General features: G+C 51.9%; 1 pseudogene; it reads right to left on the bottom strand.

The window, feature by feature from the left end:
• Positions 1 to 16,346: 16,346 nt before the first annotated feature.
• Positions 16,347 to 16,786, bottom strand: LOC140900576 (small ribosomal subunit protein uS9 pseudogene; annotated as a pseudogene).
• Positions 16,787 to 17,224: the final 438 nt, after the last annotated feature.

Here is a 17,224-nt window from a genome sequence, read left to right as displayed (position 1 = left end):
AATGCTGCTCATTTGGCATTGCTGAAAAGAATGTGCCATGGATCAAGGATCAGCTCGACTGCAGAGGCTCTGGTTTCCCTTTCCTGCAGGAAACCAGTGAAGCGTCCAAAGGGTTAAGGCTTTTAGCGTCATCAGTACATTTTAAAGGAAGCATTTCCCCCAGGTTCAGGCATAAACAGCAGTTAAGAGTTTCTTATTCACTTGTATTCTCTTCTTTCCAGGCTCATACGCCACCCCCTCCCTGTGGCATTGGAATGTGTCCCTGGTGGCTTCAACAATTGCCCCTGTTATATTTCTAGCAGGCAGGAAGCTCCTGGGGAGGAGAGATTTTTTCCTGTTTCTCTCATACACAGACATCAGAACTTGATATTCAGGTTCCAAAGCCAAAGGGTAACCTCTGTATCAAGGGAGGCCAGGCATTGGAAATCACCCTCCAGGTGGTGAGTTGGGCACTCTGCCGTCCACCATACGAGTTATATTCTGCAATGCTGCCCCACAGTAACAGCGTGGGGAGGAAAACAGGCCAAGCGGCTGCTTGGCTCTGACAGCTTTGGGCAAGCAAGCGAGTTGCCTGCTGAGGCTGGTCCAGGATCTGCGATCAAGTGGCCAAAGATGCAGGTGGAGCGATGGACTCCTGAATGTACTTAGTGTGTTAGACTCACTTTCCCATGGATGCTTCCACTCGGAGGACGTAATTTTCAGCTCCCTGGCAGCACTGATTGACCGTGCATGGAAAAGGGTCAGTGGAGCCCTTGCCCAAGCATGAGTGAGCTCAGCTGCCATAACAAAGCGGCCTTGAGAGATCAGCTGTGGTGTCAAGCTCTGGCCCGCAGGAGTGGGATTCCTCCCCTGAGTATGAGCAGACCTTTGCGTTGGTGCTGCATTCTTTGTCCTGCCTGAGAGTGGGGCATCCATCAACCAGAGATACCATAGGTTGGTTTCAGCTCCAGCCAGACTGAGCAGTAATGGCAGCTTGCTGAAAGCCTGGTGGAGCCATGTGCACGAGCACATACAGCCTGGAGACTGGTGTATAATTCAAGCAGTCAATAATAATATGGGTGGCCGAATCGAGCTCTGTGTCAACAAGCACAGGGTGGCCGCTGAGCTGCAGACACAGAGCCGTAGCCAGCTGGAGCAAACATCAGGCCATACAGATGTATGAAGGAGCAAAGGGTCTGGTCCCCGGGAGGTTTTTGGCCTTTCAGGGCCAACGTCACAAACCCTGACGAGTGGCCAGCTGTCCAGGCACGACACCTCGATAGCCAGGGAATCTCAGCAGCCAAGGAGGATACCCCTCGCCAGCTGGCCAGAGAACACAAAGCACACATTGCCTTGCTGAGGGAAACACACGTTACTACTGACACTCAACTAGCGAGTTCTGAGTTTGTTACTGTGTTTCTGGGGATGGGAGAGGTACACAATCAACCCACTACACACTCACTGGCTACTCTGGGTCTAGCAACTGTCCGCCTTGCAATGGCAGAGATGACGACTTCTCTGAACATACACAGGGCACCTACATCTGCAGCAGAGAAACATCAATAATTATCAGCAGATTTTATGGAGCCTTTTAATAGACGGACGCTAAGCTGAGGTCAGATAGTGTAGCCAGGCACTGACAGGGGCTCTCCTCCTAGCAGTAGCTCCTGAGCTCAACAAACAGCTAAAGGTCACTCTGCGATATCACCTGGAAAGGCTAAAAAAACTTCTAGACCATCAGTTCTTACTGGTCTCTGCACTGACGTTGGCTGGAAAAGCGTCTCTCCACCAAAGGGAGGTTACCAGGGCTGATTTTGACATATTATTGATGTAATTATTATTTACTGCTACGTGACTGAATCTCTCAGAGGCTGGGGTTTGCATTGCATGTGTATTTTTGCATATGCCAATAGCTGGGTGTGTAGGGATGTGGTTGTGTGTGTGAGCCATGTTTGTGTTGAGTGGAGCTGTGCTGATTCTTTACCTCTGCCCAGTTTATGCTTGGAAGGGGATTTTCTCTCCAGGAAATGGAAGAAAAAGGAAAACGCATATCCACATACACACATGTGAACACATGAACACACACATGAAAAACCACACAACTGCCTTACACACACATGCAGAGTCAGGTGAACACACATGCATTAGGGGTAGGGATAGCTCAGTGGTTTGAGCATTGGCCTGCTTAAACCCAGGGTTGTGAGCTCAATCCTTGAGGGGACCATTTAGGGATCTAGGGCAAAAATTGGGGATTGGGCCTGCTTTGAGCAGGGGGTTGGACTAGACTAGATGACCTCCTGAGGTCCCTTCCAACCCTGAGATTCTAGGATTATGGACACGAGGTTCCCTAATTCTCAATGAAGTGATGTAAAGAAGAAAAAGGACAGCTGATAGCAGCTTGGCTTCATCCTACTGATTTATAATACAGCCTGCAGGTCCTGTGCCACCCAGCTTGGGAACAGTTACATGAAACATGGAGCCCCCTGCAAATATTAGTTTCTCCCCTTTTCCGGAGGCCCCAGACAAAGCACTGAAATATTACGACACAGGACAACTTGTTCAGAGCAATCAGGAGCACTGAAAACCTGAGCAGGAACGGCAGTGTCCTCTGTGTATCATGAGGCTGGAATCCTGCCAAATTCCTCTGCACCCACAGCCTCTGTTAAAGGCGTCAATCATTTCTTGGCAAGCCAGGCCCCAGAGAAGAGTTGAGAAGCAACCTCAGACATTTCAGCTGCTTTCATTAAAAGGCGAAAAACACAGGCTTAGCGTGAGCTGGGTCTGTGCTGGAGCTGCAGAGAGAGCTGGGAGCAGAGCCATCTCTGCTGGGGACTCAGGGATGAGAAAGTGTGGCAAGAGCCACAGGCTGAAGCCTGGACAATCTCCCACGACTGTGAACCGGCTCCCTTGGGTCTTCACAGTAGGATGCTGGGAGTGTCCCTGTGCCAGGCTCAGGCTCTTGCTGTGCCGATGGTGAAATTCAGAGACGGAGGCTGCAGCAGGGATGGTCCAGATGGGCAGGTGCACAGAGGCGCCAGTTCAGATTTTGGTGTGTGTGTGTGGGGGGAAGGCAACTTTAATTGTGATTCCAGGGGCTACTTAGGCACCTGAAAACTCTAGGTTTTTTTTTTGTCGATAATAACTTAGAAATTAACTGACAGGAACACTGTATCTAATTCATATGTAAACAAAGAGGATTTAATAAATATTAGACCCACTTAGCTCGAATACGAACATGTTCTCACATCTTGTGTCAAATCACTTAAGGGACACTGGTTAGGTTTAAAATTTTAACATTTAACGTTAAAATTTAACATTTAATATTCTTTGTTACTAACTCTTAAATACAGCAATTGAAACAATTGTAGAAAAATCTAGATAACGTTCTTTCACTTTTTTCCAGTTCATCAAGCTTGGACGAGATCATTTAACTTTGGAAACATCCTACTAGGGCAAGGCTCCCTGAGTTTACACTGCACCTGCCTGGGGCTCTAGAGGTGTTACTTCACTACACATAATAGAGGAGAAACTAACCTTAAACAGGAGTGAAACTGACGCTTTCAAGTCACTTTCATAGTATTGCCAACCCCAAATGTTCAAAAATCATGCATCAGACTCACCAGAAATCACGAGATTGGTTTTAAACTCATGAGATTATATAAAAATAAGAGATTTGGGGTTCTTTCTATTTGCCTTCTGCTTTTTGAGCCTTTCGGGTGCCCTGGGGTCACATTTTGAAGCTTTCTCCACAGCCACAAGGGCTAGAAACTTCATTTTTCTTTAAGAATGAAATCATCACAGATCCACCTGACTCCAGGAGCTGGGGCTTTAAGGAAAACAATTATCATGAGACTCATGACAAAATCATGAGAATTGGAAACACGGCTTTTACCTCTGTTGAAAGGCTCGTTCCTTCCCAGAAGGCTCTGAAACATGACACGACAGCGACTGAGTTGCCGTTCTCACAGGAGACTATTTAAAACCAAATACCAAGAAAATTCTATATTAAAGTTGAGAAAAAACCTGAGACTTCTGAGGTCTATCAGGGCCACTGCAGGCAGGAAAGGCAAACAAACAGGCACAGAAGCTCTGGGCAGCTCTTCCTTTAGAAAGAAAGTTGGTGGGTCAAATCTTCTCGCCCTTAATCAACTAAACCTTCTATTGCCGTCAGTGTCTCCACTCAGAGCTATAAACATCACAGTGACCATGTGATAACACATGTGGTCAATAACTGTACATCCTCATACTTAAACATCTGAGCCATCTTATCCAGAGTTACACATTCTTAGATGCATTGGCTAAGGGACTGGATTTTCTGGCATATTCTGAACAGTGCTGAGCACACAGATAGTGCTCAGTGAATAATGCAAATCATGACAATAATTGTCGACTTTATGGACTCTGTGGATGCAGTTTCTGTTCTTTGTTCTGGAATTGGCCTGAATACAGCCAAAACCCTAAGAATTTGAGGCATAAACACATTGGATACTCAGACGACACTTTCTCATTCCTTCCTTTTCTCAAACTCAGAACAAAAAATGACTGAACAAAATGGTTTTCAGTTAAAATGTAAAATTGCCCAGCAGCCATTGCTTTACAGCCCAGCCTGGGGCAGAATCTGCCACCCCTAGGGAGTCAAGTCATCTCCTCTCACCTGACTCTCACTCTCCAGCCTTCCTGACCTCGGCACTGCTTTTCATGCTGTCAGCCATGGCCTCCATCCTGGGACTGTTTGCTGGAGTCTCAGAGAACTGGCCGCCTTGGTTTTGCTCCCATCTATCAGTCCTCTTTTTTTGCTACATGCAGCAGAGAGAGAGGCTGGTCTGCTGGATAGGAAGCTAGCCCTGAGAGTTCTACTCCCCACTTGGACTTCCTGTCTGACCCCAGGCCAGGGCTTTAAGGACAGAATTTCAAAGGTTTTTAGGCACCCAAAGATGCAGCTAGGCATCGAGTGGGGTTTACAAAGCACCTTACCCTCTAACTGCATTTGAAAATCTCACTAAGGGCCTAAATACCTTTGAAAATCTGGCCTTTAGTCTGTGTGTGCCTCAGTGCCCCATCTATACAATGGTCTAAGTGGCTACCTTGCAGGTGTGTAGGACACCTGCAGAGCACTTTGCTCCTCCTTGCACTGCTGCTGAGACATTTGTTGTGTGGCTGGACACATGCTTTGGAGCTGGATCTTCTGGGCAGTTTTACACACAGAAGAGTCCTGAGGCACCTAGTCACCCCCTGCTAAGAGGGGCTGGAATTCTGAGGCCAGCGCACAGGCTGGGGGGAGGGAGTTGCAGGGATCGGGGCAGCTGCAGCAGCTCATAGTCATTCTGCTTTCACGAGTCTGTGCAAATTTCCCGGCAAACACTTCTACCATCACACCTTTGTAGCAGAGAAGGAGGAAAAAATTGTAGCTTTCCCCCCTCACTCAGAAATTCTGAGGCCAGCTGTAAAGTGGTCACCAGTGGAGAAGCTAGGGTGGTAACTGGGGCATTCTTGCCAGCTAAGGAGACTGTTTTGCTGCCCCCAACTGGAGGTGGGGAAAGGGGATTAAAAAAGAAGGACAATGGGAGAGGAAAAGAAAATCCAGGGTGAAGGTGACTCCAAGATTCCTGACCTGTGGAGCAAAGTAGATGTCAGTGAAGGAAGTTAGAGCAGAGTTAGGGACATAGGACACAGTGGGGCAGGAGTTAAGTCCTGTGGGAAGAAATGGCAGAATTAGAGGGGTTCAGAGACAGCCAGGGAGGATGAGTAGGTGCCTGGAAAACCCCCATAATGGAAGTCAGTGATTGTTACCTTACAAAGGAGTCTGTCCAACAAGAGGGGACAGATAAAAGTCTATGACATAATGCCCGGTCTACAGCTGAGAGATTCTGCTCTTCACATCCCATAAGAACAAAGGGACATTCAATGACATTGAAAGGAGACAAATTCAAAATAGAAGGAAATCTTTTTTAATGGAGTGTGTAATTGGCCCCTGGAACTCACTACCACAGGATTCACTGAGCCCAAGAGCTGAGCAAGATCCAAAGTGGGACTGGACATTTCTATACATAGCAGGACTATCCAAAGCTATAATGAATGATAACAAAATGTTGGGAGGGATCTAAACCCTCTTTTCTTGGAGAGCGACCCATACTGTGTGATTGGCCCCAGGGCTGAGTGCCTCCCAGCCAACCTGCCTCCCCTTTGGCTGGAAGGTTGCAGGAGTCCTGTAAATGAAGTACCAGCTGATACTGAAGATGGTCCCATTTCCTTCCCCTCTGCCAGCAGGTCTGTTGGCCCCAGGAGCATTCCTGCATCCTGCACTCAGCTACTCTGGAGTCACAGCTGCAGAAATCCACGGGGTGAGGTTAAACAGTGAAAAGGGAACAAAAACAACCCAAGATCTTGCTCCCCAATAGAGTAGGCTTTGACACAGTCTGAACATATGGGGTGGGGGCTAGGGGCTAACTTGGCTGTTGTGAAGAAGGCAGGGTAGCACGGGGCATGATTGGGCTGGGCCCACGGCCAGCAGATGAACTCACTGCCAGAAAAGAGAGGGCTAGAAACTGATCAGGATACTGGTGCCACCTCTCACAGGTTTGCCTGGGGCCCGGGGACTGGTTGTTTGCTACCAGCTCATGTGGGAGGTGCTCAGTGGCTGCTGATCCCCGGGGCTCAGTCGTGTCCCACTGGCAGAGCAGAACCTTTGCTATTGATGTGGGCTGTGGGCCATGGGCTCCAGTGGGAGGGAGCTGTGGGCATCCAGCACCTCCCAGGATCAGGCCCAAAGACACAGAAGGACACTTTCTCCTTTGCTGGCTGCTGGAAGGGGAAGGGCAGGAGATATTGGCTCTGGTGATAATTAGGGAGATAAACGAGTTTGGGAATCAGATCAGCCTCACCCACTCTGCTCACTGTATCAACCAGGATGTTCCCACAGGCAGGAACACCTTCCAGCCTGTGCAAACCATGCCTGGGTTTGAAAGCAGTTCATTGTCCCCTCAGGCTTTCTGGCAGCTATCTTGGGAAGCTGTGGTGTGATCACTGTGATTTAGGGACAGTGATGGTGGATCCCGCATCGGAGACAATAACATAAAACGTAAGAACATAACATAAGAAAGTCCAGACTAGGTCAGACCAAAGGTCCATCTAGCCCAGTATCCTGTCTTCCAAAAAGGCCAATGCCAGGTGCCCCAGAGGGAATGAACAGAGCAGGTAATCACCAAGTGATCCTTCCCCTATCGCCCATTCCCAGCTTCTGGCAAACAGAGGCTAGGGACACCATCCCTGCACATCCTGGCCATTGATGGACCTATCCTCCATGAAGTTATCGAGTTCTTTTTTGAACCCTATTACAGTCTTGACCTCACAATATCCTCTGGCAAGAAGTTCTACAGGTTGACTGTGCGTTGTGTGAAGAAATACTTCCTTATGTTTGTTTTAAACCTGTTGCTTATTAATTGTATTTGGTGACCCCTAGTTCTCGTGGTCTGAGAAGGAGTAAATAACACTTCCTTATTTACTTTCTCCACACCAGTCATGATTTTATAGATCTCTATTATATCACCCCCCTTAGTCGTCTCTTTTCCAAGCTGAAAAGTCCCAGTCTTAGAAATCTCTTCTCATATGGAAGATGTTCCATATCCCTCATAATTTTTGTTGCCCTTTTCTGAACCTTTTCCAATTCCAATAGATCTTTTCTGAGATGGGGTGACCACATCTGCATGCTGTATTCAAGATGTGGGTGTACCATTTATTTATATAGAGGCAACATGGTATTTTCTGTCTCTTTACCTATCCCTTTCTTAATGATTCCCAGCATTCTGTTGGATTTTTTGACTGCCGCTGCAGATTGAGTGGATGTTTTCAGAGACCAATCCACAATGACTCCAAGATCTCTTTCGTGAGCGGTAACAGCTAATTTAGACTCCATCATTTTATATGTGTAGTTGGGATTATGTTTTCCAATGTGCATTACTTTGCATTTATCCGCATTGAATTTCATCTGCCATTTTGTTGCCCAGTCACTCAGTTTTGTGAGATCCCTTTGTAGCTCTTTGCAGTCTGCTTTGGACTTAACTATCTTGAGTAGTTTTGTATCATCTGCAAATTTTGCCACCTCCCTGTTTACCCTTTTCCCAGATCATTTATTTACTGCCGTTTGCAAGGGAACGCGTTTTAATACAGCCACAGGGTCACTCAACCACCAGGCGCCTGAGCCAAAGCCCACAGGATCCAGTGGGACTCTTCCACTGACTCCCCCAGGATCTGGGCCAGGCCATACATGACCTTGCTAAGCACTGCACAGACATGGCCAACCAAGGGTAAGCTCTGCCCTCAGGCCGCCAGGGGCACTGGCTGCTCGCTGAAATCTCGCTGGCTTCCCAAGGGCATCATGGTCCAATCTGAAGCAGAGCTAGTCACTGTGTGAAGGGCCCCTTACAAGCACTCCCGAATATCGGGCCTTTCTGCCCATGCTCCCAGCCGCCCTCACCCTCGACTCCCTGGCTTCTGCTCTGCACGCCCTGGCTTGGGCAGTCGTGCCAACCCAGTTGTGTGCCTGACCGGCTGGAGGAGCACGTGGCCACAGGGTACTGCATGAGAGGGCGAGGGAAGCCTGGGGTTCGGCCTGGGAGCCAAGCGGCACATCTTGGCTCTGCTCCAGCCGAGTTACTCGTGGTTCCATGCCAGCAATTCCCCCAAACCAGAGATTTCCATGTGTGAATGGGGATTGGGGGGGGGAATTATTGGATTCAGCTGAATGAAAAAAAAAGGCTCCTGGAGCGTGGCTGGGGAGTCCATAGGAGACGAGGCTGCTCCTCTCAGACTCAGCTGGCCGTGGGGTGAGGAAACAGCCGTGGGGGCTGGGTAGAGTGACAAGGGAAAGCAGGAACCAAGCCCAGCCTCAGCCAGAGCTGGGTCACATCCCCTCCTGCTCCAGCCAGGCCGGAACCCCCAAGAAATCTGCAGTCAGCAGGCTGGGGAGAGCTCCCTGGCTTCCAGGAGGGAAGGAGATGGGGTGAGCGGAAGGTGCCCTGCCCCTCCCGCCTGCAGCGCTTGTGTTGAGTGGCTGCTGTGTGCCCACAAGCCCCGGCACGACTCGCTCCCAGACCCCCGGGTGCCAGGCCTGCCGTCGGAGCTGTCACTGAACACTCATGTCCACGCCGCTGGCACAGCGTGAAGGGGCGACCGAGGTTGTGGCCAGCGGATAGCTCCCCCCCCTGCAGCATTCACGGTGCAAAGCTGCTGGGGGGTCTTCTTCTGAGCGTGTGCGCCGTGTGCCGCGGGGCAGGTGAGCAGCATGCCGCACTGCGTCCGGCCCGCTGGTTGGATCCTTAGCTGGCCCGGCCCGGCCGGGTACTGACCAGGAGTGTGATGTGAACGCTGATCCAGCCCCCATCAGAGACTCATCCAGAAGACAGGAGGACTGTGGGTGTGGCAATGAACCCCAGGGCCCCGGATAGCCACCCCTCTGACAGGCCATGGCTGGATCCTCCCCTAGGTGCCAAGTCTCTAGCAGCATCCTCATCCTCCCTGTCACGCCAGCGCCTAACTCCTCCCCTCCTTCTCCCACACATTCAGGCTCTGTCCAAATCCTGCCTTGCCTTTCTCCATGACACCTCCTCCTTCCTGCCCAGGCAGCTGGAGCTCTCATCGGGCCTCGTCAGCTGCTGTTGTCTCTGCTCCCCATGATGCCCACTGCCCCCTCCAGCCCGTCATTGCTCTGACCACGTCTCCTCCACCTCCGCTGCACCAGGCTGAAGCATCTCACTGCACTGCCCCAGCCCTGCTCTGCCCCAGTCTCTGATGGCGTTGCTCCCTCACCACCAGACTCGAACGCCCATTCACCCGCTTGTGCCACGCTTTCATCCACGCCACCCCCTGCACTGAGTCATAAAGGCCACTGCCCGCGCTGCCGTCACACCCCTTGGGAGTCTTGAGTGTCATGCCCAGCTCTGCCACCCCACACTGTGCCCGAGTGTCCCAGTCTGTAAAAATGGGGATACTGACACTGCCCTCATCTATGCCGTGATTGGAGCTCTGTGCCTGGAGAGGGCAGCAGCAGAGCTGGGTGTCATTACTGGGCCAGCTAGGCATTACTCTGCCACCATGTCTACAAGGGGCTGGCTAGCCGTGGCGAGATGGAGGAGGCAGGCCTGGAGCGCTTCTGTGTAATTCAAAGAAAGCCCTTGAAGGTGATGGGATCTGGTCTCCTTGCCACCCCCTCCTGCACCCTCTGTATGTCGCTCGTGGCTCTGTGGAGCAGAGACCATCTCCCTGCACATGAAGAGCGCTGGCATCTTGCGGGGGCACCAGAATTCTGTCAGTTATTAGTGACAGCAGGGCCTCGCATGCACCATATGCATGCCAATGCAGAATTGCATGCCTTACTCAGAATGTCACGGCCTGCCTGACGTGAGAAACAAGAGCAGTGCTAGAATCTCAGTTTGGGGCCCCCTTGAGTGCTCCCGGCCTCAGGGCCTGTAACACATCACCCCCCATCGCAGTCTCACGTCCTCGGCTGTTTGCTCATACACAACCTTTATGATGTCCCTTTTGATGTTGATGTGTATTGATGTCTGTGGTCCCTCGCAGCCTGGCCCAGCTTCAGGACGCCATCTCCCTGGGGAGAAGAGCCCTGCCAGCTGGGGACAGCAGTGCCAGGAGCCACGGAGTGGGGGATGGGTGGAGAGAAAGCCCTCACTTTGTTTTTACCCTCCTTTGTTTAGCAACACCAGAAACCTCCCATGCAGCATTTGCTCCCCAAGCTGAGCTCTGCACTATTACCTGATGCAATATTAATGGGTCAGGAGCTGGCGAGGTGTCGGTGAATTTGAGTTACCCAGGGTCTGCAGCTGCTGCCTGCATGGATTTCAGCTGACGCACCTGCAGCTTCCAAAGGACAAAGACACGGGGCATTACAAGGCTGATTGTGTGGCTGGGAAGGACAAGGCAAAGCTGACCACATTCTCTGCCTGGGGGTGGGGTGGGGGCGAGAGGCTGGCAGGGCTCCCTTCAGAGGAGGTATCTGCAGTGTCCCTGTTGGTGGCCACTCACTGCAGAATTTGCTTGCCATTTTCCAGTAACTCTAGAAACAAATGAGATGCTCCTGCAGTGGGTGAGACAAGTGGGGAGCACCCCGGGGGCTTTGGCAGGAATCTGCCAACCTGAGGAATCCACCGTAGCAAGAAAACAGCCACAGTCCTTGGGGGTGGGTTGGGCACAACACGGGGGGCATGGTGCTGCTCCTGCTCTGGAGAGACCTGACTCATCCCCCCCGCCACACATCCAAAAATCACCTCAAGCTTGTGTATTGGTGAGGGAGGGATAGCTCACTGATTTGAGCATTGGCCTGCTAAACCCAGGGTTGTGAGTTCAATCCTTGAGGGGACCATTTAGGGATCTGGGACAAAAATGGGAGATTGGTCCTGCTTTGAGCAGGGGATTGGACTAGATAGGTGCTCCTGAGGTCCCTTCCAACCCTGATATTCTATGATTCTATCACCCATCAGAGTGTGAGCTGAGCAGACAGGAGCTGGGCTCCAGGTCAGATGGAGAGAGGGAAGAGACTTGCTCTTGCGGCCCCCGAAAGAACAGCTTTTACATGGAGCTCAACAGAGAAAGAGAAACAGAAACCGGGGGTTGGGCCCCTGCCATGTTCAGAGCAAATGCCTGGCACTGGCTCCGAAAATCAGGGGAGTGAGTCCTGACCCCCTGCACAGCCAGGACACATCGTTCTTCAGTTACATTCAGCATCACAGGCCCACTGGAACGCAGCCCCGTTCACAGAACACCAGTGCACAGGGGAGCTCACAGCTCTGGGACTGGTGGGGCTGCCCCCCTAGGAGAGAGCTGTGCTCTGTAGACATCACTGGCTCCTGGGAGTGAGGTGCTAGGCATATACCATCCCCCTCCATGGAAAGCACACTAAGGAGAGAGAGGGTTTAAATACAAGAGCAGCTGCTGCTCCCCAAATCATCTGGCTGCCCTCAGCGAGAGAGAGCCCAGCTCAGAGGGGAGCACCAGAAGGCAAAGAACAAAACCCAGGGCCCTTGGAGATGTTGTCTTGTCAACAGCAAAGCCCCCAGCACCTGAACTGGCCACACTGGCCATGAGTTATGCCCTGAGAAAAGGGGGTGGGGGTGGGGGAAGGGGAAGCTGGGCTCAGCAGCCTGGAGTCCAAACACAACCTGAGTTCTCCATGCACACACATTACTGGCCAGAGACTCAAGGCTCGTACAGGGAGTTGTTTGTATTCCCAGCTGTGTAGATCTCTGCTCTCAGACTGCATGGGATGTGATAGGCATTAGATGGCAAACTTCTCTGCATTGCTGAAGGATGCGTTGCTGATTAAGGGACAATTTAGAACCCCACCCCCCTTGGGGCTCAATGTGTTACCTCATTTAATCCAGCTGACTGGAAAGCTAAAAGCCTTGCCTGGAAGCACTGTAGGAGGGTGCAGAGACCCAGGATTCTTCCTGTGCTCAGGAAAGGGGAGAAGCAACTAGCAAGGGGAGCAGGGAGAGGAAAATGCTCCCATGGAAATTCCCAGCATCAGCCTTCACTTTGCACTTCTGGGCCTGAAATGGAAACAGCCTTGTACAGAAAAATCAATCTTCATCTGTGCAGGCTCCACGGTTGGCCTGGTGAAAAGCCTCCAGGACTCAGCAGGTGCCAGACAGTCCCTGGGACGAGCTCTGGTGACAAAGGACAAACTTCCTGGCACTTTTGCTCTCTCGCACTGGCAAAGCCACAGCTGGTAAATCCCATTTTGTTACTTTGTGGGAGTGTATGAGAGCGCATGTGCACGAGCGAGCGCGAGCGAACGCGTGTGTGTGTGTCGTGCCTGTGAAGGGTGAGGACACACCTGCAGCTCCTCAGAGCCCAGGACTCCCCCATGGCAGCACCGTTTGCTGTCACGAGGCCCATGCAAGGCCAGCCTCAGTTCACCTTGTGCTTGTTTTCCTGACTTGGTTGCATACATGATGAGCTCAGCTTTGACAGCTCTGCAGAAGGAGGTGCATACTTTATTAACTCCGCTACTTTTTCTCTTCACTAATTAAAATCAGATTACATCCGAGGCATGTTGCACACTCCGCCGCTTAAGCAACCTGCTTTCCCACTCTGCTCTCTTCAGCCTTCTCCGGTGAGCTGAGAACAGCCCAGATCCTTTGCTGAGGTCGCTCAGGGCTGGGAACGCTACTGATCACAAGAGCCCTGGAGACCGAGTGCTGGAGAGCCTGGTAGGTTAGACATCGGGCCTGGGCCAGGCTTGCCAATCTGTGGGGTCTGTCCAGTGTTCTGAAGAACGAAACTCCATCATCCCCCTGCGAAACCCAACTGGTCCCTCAGAGAGGGGCAGGACGGGCCCAGCAGGCAGACAATGGTGGTACCACACTGGTTCCAGCTGGAGGCTTGGAGGTGTCACCACTGACTTCAGGAGTCCCCCCTGTTCAGTGCACCCTCTGTCTATGTGGGAGCCAAGCACTGTCCTCTCTGTAGCCTGCTGGCCGTGAATGGCGCATATGACAAGCAGCAGCTTCATCTCAAGGCTCCAAGTGGTACTTGCTCTTGCTGGAGCATCAGCTCAAAGACACCTCGAGGAGTGAGCACAGGGCTGGGAGTCAGGCAGGGCTCAGCTGTATTCCCAGACTTTCTGGGTGTCCTGGGGCAAGTAATTCCCCCTCTCCAAACCTCAGCTTCTTCCTCTACGAAGTTGGAACGGTTGCACTTCCATCCGTAGCGCCAGAGTGCTGGGAGGATTCATCGGCTAATCTCTGTGCTCTGCCTTGAACATTGGAAGTGTAGAACTGCACAGCACTGCTAACTTTGATTGGCTGGCTCTTGTCACTTTGTGTTGCAGCACACAGCTGCTGTCAGAGGACTGTGGATTGTGAGTCAGTTTGTTCAGTGCTCTACTGCCTGTTGTCTGCGTACCTAAAGTTTTAGTAACGTGATACAGGGTGCTAAATAAAAAGGTTGCTAAGAAAGATTTTCAATCTCCCGCTGCAGAGCTCCCCCATCCGTCACGAGGCACATGTTCCATCTCACCACAGATCAGATATTTGAGCAGCTTCCCATCCATCGACAAATGAACCAGCTCATGCAATTTGACAAATGAAGTAGCAAACGACGTTAACGTCTGTCCATGTCCTGTAGCCAGGAAGAACGAGCAGGCACAGTTTGTTTATTTTACAGAGCAGTTGCATGTCTGAGAAAAATGAGCGGATGTGGGTCCAAAGCCAGGCTGAGCAGAGAGTGAGCCAGCCCCACGGTGCCTCGGCTGTGTGGGGAAAGGGGGGCAGGGGATCGAGCCTCATAGAGAGAGGTTCAAGAGCTAGGGTTCAGTTGGCTTCAGTTTCCCCGCTGGACTGGGGCTAAGGAATGGAAAGGCACGTGGACAGCAGCGTGTGCACAGGCAGAGACCCAACACAGGGCTCGCCCCCTCCCAACCATGCCTCCCCCCTGCCTCCCCCACACAGGCGCACGCAGATGCCTGCACAGCTCGCGTGAGGAGCAGGCAGAGAGGAAAGGTAAACGCAGCGACACAACAGCTAAACCCCAGGCCCAACCCCGCCGGCTCCCGGGCCCCTCGGCAGCAATGACCCACTGAACACGGCGTAGTGGGCCCGGCAGCCAGTCGGGGCAGAGCATCTCGCGCCCCTGGCCGGCCCCGAGCGAGCTGGGTCACTACACGTGACTCAAAGCCCCGCCGCAGACAGCTGGCGGGGGTCAGCGAAGCGGGCCACACACTGACTGGCACCACTGTCACCTGGGTCAGAGACAGGAACACACCTGCCTCAGGGAAACAGCCTACAGGACGGCAGCGTCTCCAGGAACCGACCCGAGATGGCAGCGAGCTGGCAAATGGCCGACTTCCCTCCAGAAAGTGGCAATGACTAGATGCTCCAGCCCTGCTCCCCTTTGCAAGTGGGGTGCAGGCTGGGCCGTGGCACAGAGATGGCTCCAAGAGCACCCCAGGATGATGTGCCCCTTACGGCTGTGCTCAGAGCCGCATGGCTTGGCTGCTCCTGCTTCTGCCTATGGTTTCTCTATTGCAATACCACTACCCACAGCCGTCCCCGGGCATCCACCCTCCTTTGTCTTGCCTTCAGAGTGGAAGCTCTCTGGGGCTCTGGGCTGCCTGCTAGTCCCCCATTAACTTCTGGGACCAGTTCATAGTCCTGGTCTTAAATGCCAAAGCTCCGAATGGTCTGGGGCCCGGGAGAGTGCCCCCCCATCCATGACCCACCGAGCCAGGGGGCCACAGAAACTGTTGGTGGCAAAGGCATAGCTGCTGGGAGTCAGAGGCCAGGCATGCTCAGTTCTGGGCCCTCGACCCTAGGCGAGGGGGTCAGAATGAGGCTTGGTTTGTCTGAGCCCAGTGCATACGCAGCGTCGCACAGAACCCTGCTCCCCGTTACAGGGAGTCATTGGTGTAGGTGGCTGAAACATCGCTTGGCACGAGCGGAACCCGCCACACCGGTGGGTTTGATGCTTGCCTTAAACTTGTGTTAAATCACATTTCCTGCCAAGCTGCTGCAGCAAAAGGCGGCAGCCTTTAAACACACTCATGGCTCCGGAGGTAAGAGGACCATACGCATCACTGGGGTTGGTGGAAGGGCTTGGCCGTTAGTGCTGTGTCGTGTGTCTAGTTTATTCAGTGAAATCCTGTCCTTTTTGGAGCCCAGACAGATAGATTCTTCCGCTCTCTGACAATCAGGAAACGTTTCCTACACAGGGCTCCAGGTCTTCGGCTAACGCACTCGACAATCAAGTGCCCCGTCCTGTCCTTAAAGGGACACCTCCCATTAGCCAAATCCAAACACTACCACAGTATTACAAGCAAACAAATATTAACACAACACCCAAATGTACTTCAAAGTACAACGCTTTTGTAATATAAAATAGTTTCAACAATTATTCTAGGGTCCTGGAACTAACTTAAGGGTGTTCCCCATATTACAGGTATCATACCGAAAAACTAAACAACAACAACGCCAACCCCTCTGCGTTAAAGGAGTTAAAGTACCCACGCACCCTGGTTCAGCCCCCTTGTGCATATGCATCATGATACAGTCTTTAATTATGTGATTCCATATTACTCTTTTCCCACACGGGGAGTCAGCAGGGTTTGACTCCAGGACCTTCAGCCCAACCTCTTCCACTTGAGCTAAAGGAGTGGCTGGTAGGAGCAGTAAGCTGTTATCCTCTGTGTGCGTTAGCCCACAGTGCAGGGCACAGCACTCTTGGCCTACAGATTACATAAGCATTGGAGAGCCAGCTGTGGGAGGTTTTTTTTGCCCCTGCCCCCTAGACTTAGAAACTTGAAATATTTATTAACTTTTCCTCATATTTATTGCAAGATACAAGGGTAAAGAACAATTTTAATGGTAAGACTTCTGGTAGTGTGCATGGGCATCAGGTCCACCAAACTTCTTGGACTTGCAACGACGAGGATCTGCAACCGGTAAGGTCCTATCATACTGGATTAAGATGTCCTTGATTTCCTTCTTGGAAGCTTCATCAACATACTTCTGATAATAAGCCACCAATGCTTTGGAAATAGATTGACGAATTGCATAGATTTGTGCTACGTGGCCGCCACCCTTGACACGGACTCTGATGTCAACACCAGCGAAGCGTTCCTTGCTCAGGAGGAGAACAGGTTCGAGCAGTTTGTACTGCAGGGTTCTGGCTCAATCATTTCCAGGGGTCTTCCATTCACTTTAATGAGACCATTTCCTCCTTTGCAGTGAGCAACAGCTGTAGCTGTTTTCTTCCGCCTGAAGACTTGGACGCCCTGCAGGGGCCCTTTGGCCGGCATGGCTCCTCCTTCCACCAGGTAGGCAGAGTCCTGAGTTCTGTGCCTGGCTCTGGGGGCAGACTGTGGCCTAGTGATTACAGCTAGCTTAGATAGGGCACATTCAACCAGGAAAGCAGCCTGGCTGAGATTTGGCTCTGTGGTGGCAAAAGCTTGGGGTTCTAGTCCTAGATCTGCTTGAGGTGACCTTCCGCAGCCTCTCAGCTACCCTCTGTGTGAATGGGGGGAATGGCACTTGCCTGCCTCCTACAATGAGGGCACAAGGCCGTCGTCACCAGGACTATTTCTGTGCAGTTCATGCCCTTACCATCAGCCAGTAGAAGAGATAAGCCCAGAGCTCCCGGGTCAGTGCACGTCCCCCAGGCTGGTGTGTTCAGGCCTGGGGAGGGCGTATGAGCAGGTGTGGCTGGGCTGCCAAATGCAGGACTCTTGACCCCTTCT

Source organism: Lepidochelys kempii, chromosome 19 (assembly GCF_965140285.1).
Source record: "Lepidochelys kempii isolate rLepKem1 chromosome 19, rLepKem1.hap1, whole genome shotgun sequence".
Taxonomy (NCBI): Eukaryota; Metazoa; Chordata; order Testudines; family Cheloniidae; genus Lepidochelys; species Lepidochelys kempii.
Note: the sequence above shows the minus strand (reverse complement) of the source record. Positions and strands in the feature narration are given on the sequence as shown.